At 36.7% G+C, this 9,167-nt stretch overlaps 2 pseudogenes; one reads left to right on the forward strand and one right to left on the reverse strand.

Moving 5' to 3' along the window:
- Window positions 1-2,156: 2,156 nt before the first annotated feature.
- On the reverse strand, window positions 2,157-3,094 carry LOC134740197 (peptidyl-prolyl cis-trans isomerase A-like; annotated as a pseudogene).
- LOC129006262 (14-3-3 protein zeta/delta-like) lies at window positions 3,074-3,821 on the forward strand (annotated as a pseudogene).
- Window positions 3,822-9,167: the final 5,346 nt, after the last annotated feature.

A 9,167-nucleotide genomic window follows, 5' to 3' on the forward strand; every position in this document is an offset into this window, starting at 1 on the left:
CAGTAAGGATCTGGTATAGTTCCTGAAGATAAAACCCACAAAAATGTAGGGCCCTCCTAGCAGCATAGCATCCCTCCACCTCAGGATTTCTCACTTTCAAGCTAGTCTATATTCAGTTCCAGCAGTCAATTAACATTACAAGTTAAATGTCCCCACCAAGTTACGGCTACAGTGGCTTTTTCTTCAGGTAAGCAGATTTTGGCTGTGACTCGCTGGATTTGCCTGTTTTTCCAGATTTGTGGCAATCTCAGTTCTCTAATGCATCCAAGAAAAAATGTTGAGTTTTAGTTTGTTTAGTCTTTTCTTGTGGTATGAACAGGAGTGATGACTTCTAAACTTTACTTGTTGAAGCTGAAACTAGAAGTCTTAGGTTTTCATTTTTATAATTATATTTTTATTTTTGTGATTTCTGGGTACTTTTTAAATGGATGGAATGTAACATCCTCTAGAATATTTAATATTCAAAACAAATTTTAGGAAGATCTTAAAATAAGTAAAATGTGTCTTGCCTCCTTGCGTATTAGTTCTTTCATTTGTGGAGTGAGTTGCCATTCTTTTGAGTTGTAGGTCCTCCTCTTCAAAAGTTTGGTTATATTTGCCATTCAGGATCCCTGCTCTACTTCATGTAGATGCCATTTCTGACCACAGAAGACTGTTTCTGAAATCTTCGAGAGTTTGGCTGGTTATGATACTGAAGAGGTTGTGCTCAATGCTTTGCATTTGGGGTAAAGAATCTGTTTCTCCTAATACATTTTCCTGATTCTCCTTCCAAGTGATAAAATCCTTCATCAGCAAATACATGAATAAGTGGAGGTTCCACCAGCCTTGTGCTCCAAAAAAATTTTAGTTAAGCATCCTGATTATTTTCCCAGAGCCCTTTTATTTTCTCTAATTTCATCATATCTGAGACTTAACAACCTCTGAAATTATACTCCCTTTTAATTATCTTTTTTCAATGTGTTTTGGTCTGTGGCCTCTTTCTTTCATTCAATTCATCAATATTCTATCTTTTAGAAAGCCTTCAACATTTTTGATTTGCTGCTTACTCTTATTTTGTTGTTCATATAAATTGCAAATGACTTTTATTACAATTTGGGATTCATTAAGGTCATTTTTCTGGAAGCAGTTTCTCACATTATAAACCCATGTTTGTTAGAATGATTTTCTGATTAAACTTATAACATCAACAGATTAAAAATAGTCATCATATCTCTATCCCTATCAAGAATGACAGCTTTTACTTATAGATCTACATTGTATTAATACGTATATGAATAAATTAAGTACATATAATAGCTATGCTTCATCCTGTTTTTGAGTTACAGTTATTCCGGACTTATATCTACACAACTAATGGCAATATCCTTTCCTTGGCTTGGGATTAAATGAATTGGGAGAAAAAAAGAAAAGGGAAGAAAGAAAAAATATCTAGAGAAGGAAAGAGGTTTCTATTCTTCATCACCACTGCACAGAAAAGGAAGCTTCCCATTTGACCTCTGGCTTCTCCATCCTTCTGCCCCATCACACTGTTCTTATGACACTGGACTCACTGGTTATGACCTACACAGATATGGCATAACATTTCCTTCTGTTCTTTTGCTGCCTTCCCTTACATGGAACTTCATTTTTCTTCCTCTGGGTGTAGGGCAGCTATTTTCAATCTCAATAGGCCAGCTGCTCATGTAGCCCCACTTAATCACCAAGCCAATGCAGAGAAAGCAAAGCATATGTGCGCATCATATGTGATATTTTGTCTAATTTGTTTCCATCTTAGGTTCTATTTAGTGATCTGGTGGAGTGACCCTCACTACCACAGTCTATAATCTGTAAACATTATATGACCCCAGTGATTTTTTCCTTCTTCTAGGTATCTATTAATGGATGGTATGAGGAAATATATTGTTATTCTTCCTTTTAAGTAAAACCTTTCTGAAATGAACTATGAGTATGTTTATTTAGTTTTTATTTTATAATCATGAACTTAACTTTGCTATTCCACTAGGCACGGAAGGGAATAAGAAAAATATGGAACCCAAAGGGACTGCAGCAAGACCACAAAGATTATAGGACACTGTGAGCAAATAGGGTGAAGAAGTTCTCTCCTGACCTACAGAAAGAATGGTCTGGTGATTAAGATAAAACACAAGTCCGATTTATTAGAGTTGTCCACAATCAGCAATGGTGATCCACTTGCTAGTCTTACCATTCCTGGACCCAAAGTACTCCCTGGCTTCCATAATATTCATGCCTTCCTTCACTTTGCCAAAGACTACATGCTTGCCATCCAACCACTCAGTCGTGGCTGTGCAGATGAAACACTGGAAACTGTTTGTGTTGGGTCCAACATTTGTCATGGACAAGATGCCAGGACCTGTATGTTTCAGGATTCTCATCATCAAATTTCTCCCCATAGATGGACTTGCCACCACTGCCATTGTGACATGTGAAGTCACCACCCTGACACATAAACACTGGAATAATTATGGGAAAGCAGAAACCCTTATAACTAAATCCTTTCTCTCCAGTGCTCAGAGCATGAAAATTTTCTGCTGTTTTTGGAAATTTGTCTGCAAACAGCTTGAAGGAAACTAGGCCCAAGGGCTCACCAGCAATAGCATTGTTGAAGAACACAGTGAGGTTGACAGTGGCTGGTGGCAGGGGGCTCCAGGCAGTGTCAGCATCTGCAAAGCCTATCGTTTTTTTGAATAATCCAAATTATTTGACTACTTTTCTTTCTGTTTGCTGGTCTCAATAAATTCAAGCAATCTCTGCTCAAGCCATTCAATACCTTGACAGAGCCCCAGTCATATCTGAATGAATTTTACCCAAGAATCAGAAATTTAGCCTATGATTAAAACATTTGCTTTAAAAAATTAAATTTCTGAAAGCATTTAAAATAAAATGGAGTGATCAGAAGCTTGGAATCATTACTATTATTATTCCTGCTTTTTTTTTTTATTTAGATACAACTTACATTAACCATAAAAGAAGACTTGGGGACAGAGTCTCAGCTTCACCGCTGCTGCCACCACCGTCCAGAGACTGCTGAACCCCTGTCCATCTGCTGCCACCACCCACTCTGGACACAGAACATCCAGTCATGGAAAAAAATGAGCTGGTTCAGAAGGCCAAACTGGCTGAGCAGGCTGAGCAATATGATAACATGGCAGCCTGCATGAAGTCTGTAACTGAGCAAGGAGCTGGAGGAATCTTCTCTCAGTTGCTTATAACAATGTTGTAGGAGCCCGTAGGTCATCTTGGAGGGTCATCTTGAGTATTGAACAAAAGACGGAAGGTGCTGAGAAAAAACAGCAGATAGCTCGAGAATACAGAGAGAAAATTGAGATAGAGCTAAGAGATATCTCCAATGATGTACTATCTCTTTTGGAAAAGTTCTTGATCTCCAGTGCTTCACAGGCAGAGAGCAAAGTCTTCTGTTTGAAAATGAAAGGAGATTACTACCGTTACTTGACTGAGGTTGCCGCTGGTGATGGCAAGAAACGGATTGTGGGTCAGTCACAACAAGCATACCAAGAAGCTTTTGAAATCAGCAAAAAGGAAATGCAACCAACACATACTGTCAGACTGGGTCTGGCCCTTAGCTTCTCTTGTTTTATTATGAGATTCTGAACTCCCCAGATAAAGTCTGCTCTCTTGCAAAGATGGCTTTTGATGAAGCCATTGCTGAACTTGATACATTAAGTGAAGAGTCATACAAAGACAGCACGCTAATAATGCAATTACCGAGAGACAACTTGACATTGTGGACATTGGATACCCAAAGAGACACAGCTGAAGCAGGAGAAAGAGGGGAAAATTAACCAGCCTTCCAACTTTTGTCTGCCTCACTCTAAAATTTACACAGCAGACCATTTGTCATCCATGGTGTCCCACAAATGGTTTTTTGTTTACAATTTATGGCAGATTTGTGTTACTTCTATTTGAATTTCTATATTTCCCATGTAGTTTTTATGTTTAATATTAGGGGAGTAGTGGCCGGGCACAGTGACTCATGCCTGTAATCCCAGCACTTTGGGAGGCCAAGGCAGGCGGATCACCTGAGGTCAAGAGTTTGAGACCAGCCTGGCCAACATGGTGAAACCCCTTCTCTAATAAAAATACAAAAATTAGCTGGGCATGGTGGCAGGCACCTGTAATCTCAGCTATGCAGGAGGCTGAGGCAGGAGAATCGCTTGAACCTGGGAGGCGGAGGTTGCAGTGAGCCAAGATCACGCCATTGCACTCCAGCCTGGGGGACAAGAGTGAGACTTCATCTCACACACACACACACAAACACACACACACACAAAATATATATGTATATATATGTGTGTGTGTATATATATATACACGTGTATATATATATACACGTGTATATATATACACACACATATACACATATATACACACATATATCCACATATATACACACATATATACATATATACACATACACACACTATATATATATTATATATAATATTATTATATATATAATTATATATAATATATATAATAATATATATAATATATATAATATTATTATACATTATATATATTATTATATATAATAATATTATATATAATATATATAATAATATTATATATATATAAAATAATATAATATATATATATTAGGGGAGTAGAGCCAGTTAACATTTAGGGAGTTATCTGTTTTCATCTTGAGGTGGCCAATATGGGGATGTGGAATTTTTATACAAGTTGTAAATGTTTGCTATAGTACTTTCGGTACATTGTGGCTTCACAAGGGTGAGTGTTAAAACTGCGTCCATATCTAAGCAAAGAAAACTGTCTACATATTGGTTTGTCCTGATGGGGAATAAAAGGGATCATTGGTTCCAGTCACAGGTGTAGTAATTGTGGCTGCGTTAAGGTTTGGAGCATTTACAAGGCTGTGGTAGAAACAGATATCCCATGGATACCGCATGTTAAACCATGTATATCTGTGGAATACTTAATCTCACTGTGCACACCTTTGACTACAGCTGCAGAAGTGTTCCTTTAGACAAAGCTGTGACCCATTTTACTCTGGATAAGGGCAGAAATAGTTCACATTTCATTATTTGTAAAGTTACCTGCTGTTAGCTTTCATTATTTTTGCTACATTCATTTTATTTGTATTTAAATGTTTTAGGCAACCTAAGAACAAATGAAAAAGTAAAGATGCAGGAAAAATGGATTGCTTGATATTCATTACTTCATGTATATCCAGCATAGCAGTAAAATAAAAACCCATGTATTTAGCTTTTTTTAAGGTTTTTTGCTTTTGTGATTTTTTTTTTTTTTTTTTGATACTTGCCTAACATGCATGTGCTGTAAAAATAGTTAACAGGGAAATAACTTGAAATGACGGCCAGCTTGGTTTAATGTCTTATGAAATTTTCATGAACAATCCAAGCATAATTGTTAAGAACACATGTATTAAATTCATGTAAGTGGAATAAAAGTTTTATAAATGGACTTTTCAACTACTTTTCCCACAGCTTTTCATGTAACTTAGTCTTTTGGTTCTGAAACTTCTCTAAAGGAAATTGTACATTTTTTGAAATTCATTCCTTATTCCCTCTTGGCAGCTAGTGGTCTTTTCCAAGTTTAAACACAAAGTTCATCATAACAACAAAAATGCTGCTAATATCACTACTGTTTGCAACCATGTCCCAAGATCCCCTCTCAAAGTTTATCATAACAACAAAAATACTACTAATATCACTACTGTTTCCAAGCATGTCCCATGATCCCCTCTCTTTCTCCCCACCCTGAAAAAAATGAGCTCCTATTTTTTCTGGGAGAGAGGGAGATTGATTGGGAAAATAAAAAAAGGAATATGTTCCATTTAAAATTTTGGTATATGGCATTTTCTAACTTAGGAAGCCACAGTGTTCTTGGCCTATCATGACGTTGGGTAGCAGTAACTATGTTTTGTGCTTCCAAATCACTTTTTGGTTTCTAAGAGTTTCTTGATACTCTTATAGCTTGTCTTCAATTTTGGTCCCTTGTTCTTTCTATGTGTCAAGGGCACAAGATTACCTTCCTTTTTTAGTGTTCTGTCATGTCACCAGCCATTCCTACTTGGTGGCCATGTACTTGGAAAAAGGCTGCATGATCTTTCTGGCTCTTCTCAATATCTAAGACACCCTGCTTCCTTTGCTCGCATCCCACAATCTACTTCCCTCATCCTATTTACTGCAGCAAATCTCTCCTTAAGTGTGTTTATCTCCTTTTAAAACCCTACCTATCCTGAATGGTCTGTCATTGTCTGCCTTTCAAATCCTTCCTCTTTCTCTTCCTCTATTCTCTAAATAATGATGGGGCTAAGTTATACCCAAGGCTCACTTTACAAAATATTTTCTCAGTACTTTGCAGAAAACATCAGACAAAAATGCCATTTTAAAAGCTGTGTTTTTTCTTTTAGGCTGTAAGCTCCTCAAGAGCAGGGACAATGTTTTCTGTATGTTCTATTGTGCCTAGTACACCGTAAATGCTCAATAAATATTGATGACGGGAGGTAGTGAGTCTTGATGATAAGGGTGAGAGACTGAAATTCCAAACACTGTTTTGTTGCTTGTTTTATTATGACCGCAGATTAAATTGGGGACTATTGGCCCTTTTGGATAATTGTCCCAAATATTACATTCAAATAAAAGTGCAATGGAGAAAAAAAATAGAAGACTTGGAATTAAAAGATTAAAATGTACTTCTGGCTCTGCTGAATCACTTTAGGAAAGTTGAATAATATCGCTTAGCCTATTTTTAAAATCTATAAATGGCTGCATTAACTGTATGTTTCCTAAAGTCTACATTAGCTCTAAAATTATTTTATCTCTTGCATGAAGTTATTATGCTCCAAATATTTAAGGGATTACAGGTTTAAGATAATATAAACGTATATTGTGAAATGCTGGCCATGTATTAAAATGGGTGTAATGAAATCTGTTGTTACACTGGGGGCAGGGAGCAAGAAGGGGGTGGATATCATACTCAGTGAAAGCAGTGACATTGAATTAAACAGCAAGTTTTCCATTTTTTTACTTGATCAATTCAAAAAAACTCTTAAAGGCATATGAAAAGGTCACTGCAAATCTCACATTTCTGCTATTCTGTTATGAAGAACCCACTGAAAATATTTTGAAATAGCCACTTCGCCTGTGGAAAATTTACAGAGTAAATTGACAATATGTCTTCACTGGCAGAGGCAACCCATGAACCTGCAACGAGCCAGTTTATCGCTTTTTGTTTATTTTATTTTAGACAGATGTAGCTTGAAGTGTTTTTATTTTTAGTATGAATAATAAAACTGAGGGTGATAGGAATCTGTTTGGCTCTGAGCTACCACCACTGGAATTACCAGGACTTTAAAATTCTCTCTTGCGATGGGAGATTGCTGGGCCCTTACACAATCTTCTTGGGAGCCATTAAAACGGTCCAATTAGAGCTGCTTATCGGTTTCCATTGTGACACCTCCTGGCCTTATTCTTTCCTGCACCTCAAGCCCCTAGCACAATAGTTATGTCCTGTCTTCAAATCTTAGTCATGCTGAACCCTGGGGCCTTGATGGCTATAGCACCCTATGCTACTTGACAGGAGAAGAAAGGGACATTTTTCTATCATTGCTGTCATTATTAATGACTTTCCTATGAGTTAGATTTACTGTTTTGTTTTTTTCCATCTTTGGTGAACTGGGATCAACAGCTCATTGCATGTGGATCAGAAAACAACTGACTGTTACAACTAATTATGTCTGTCCCACTAACAATCAGCTTTAGAGCTTGCTTCAAGTATCTTGCCAATCACTTTTCTGGGTAAGTCTCTTTTGTCTCCTTATTTGTTTAGAGTCATGATTCCTATGTACTGGGTTCTTCTTCCTCAGCCTTAACATTTTCCACAGGGGTCCTTTATACTAGCTTCCAAACAACCTGAATAGTGCTTGCTAGTGCCAGAGTTTTGGAAATAGATACGCATATTAGCCACCATCCCACTCCACCCTGACCTCAGGAATCATGTTCCTAGTAAGTCAGAACTTTCCATGTGCAACATGAGCTTGTTATCAATCCCACAAGGACCAAGAAAATAGATTCTCTCTAATGATTTTTAAAAATGATATATTGACAAATTATAGTTGTATATATTTATGGGGTAAAAAGCAATGTAATGATTTTTGAATGCAATGTGGAATGTTTAAATCGAGCTAATTAACCTACTCATCACCTCAAATATTTGGCATTTTTTGTGATAAAAAACATTTGTGGTTTCCTCTCTTAGCTATATTGAAATATGCAGTACTCAGTGATTAGCTATATTCACCACACTGTGCAATAGATCTCAAAAAACAAACAAATCACAACAACAAAAACCAAAAACAAACTCATTCTTCCTATCTAAGGCTTTGTACCCTTTGTTATCATCTCCCCAATCCTCCACCATCCAGTCTCAGGTAAACACCTCTTCCCTATTTGTTTCTATGAGTTCAATTGTTTTAGACTCCACACGTCAGTGAGAACATTCAGTATTTGTCTTAATGTGTTTAGCTTATTTCACTTAGCATAATGTCCTCCAATTCCATCTATGTTGTCATAAATGACTTTAGTGATTTTTCATCTTCCTGTAAACATTCAGAATTTTTCAAGCTTTTGGAAAACTATATAAAATATTTCTTTCCAGTTCCTTACTTTTCCTCCTTATCATTTCCTGGAGTTAAATACAACCTTCCTTTTGTTTACTCTCCACACCCAAGCCCCAATTTCTATATTGTGATGATGATGATAAAAATATTGATAAGTAGATGAATAAATAGATATGTGTGTATTTGATATAGGATAGATATATTTGATATGTATCTTGCTATAGCAAGAATGTCCTAGGGATATACAGATAAATGGAATCTTAAGATTTGCCCTATTTGCATGTTGTGACAGGTACAACTGTTAAGCCTATATATAGCCCCCTCTACTGGGAGGATTTTCCCAGATTTATCATATGCACCTCAAGCAGGTGGTCTTTGTAAACTTGCTTTGAGTACTCTTGATCATGCCCAAATTAACTTAAAATCCCACCACTGTTCTGATTTATAGGATGCTACATGGATCCAAGCATCTAAAGTGCATGAACTCTGTTTCTCAATAAACTCCACTTTCACTCACTCTGAAGAT

Source organism: Pongo pygmaeus, chromosome 8 (genome assembly GCF_028885625.2).
Source record: "Pongo pygmaeus isolate AG05252 chromosome 8, NHGRI_mPonPyg2-v2.0_pri, whole genome shotgun sequence".
Taxonomy (NCBI): Eukaryota; Metazoa; Chordata; class Mammalia; order Primates; family Hominidae; genus Pongo; species Pongo pygmaeus.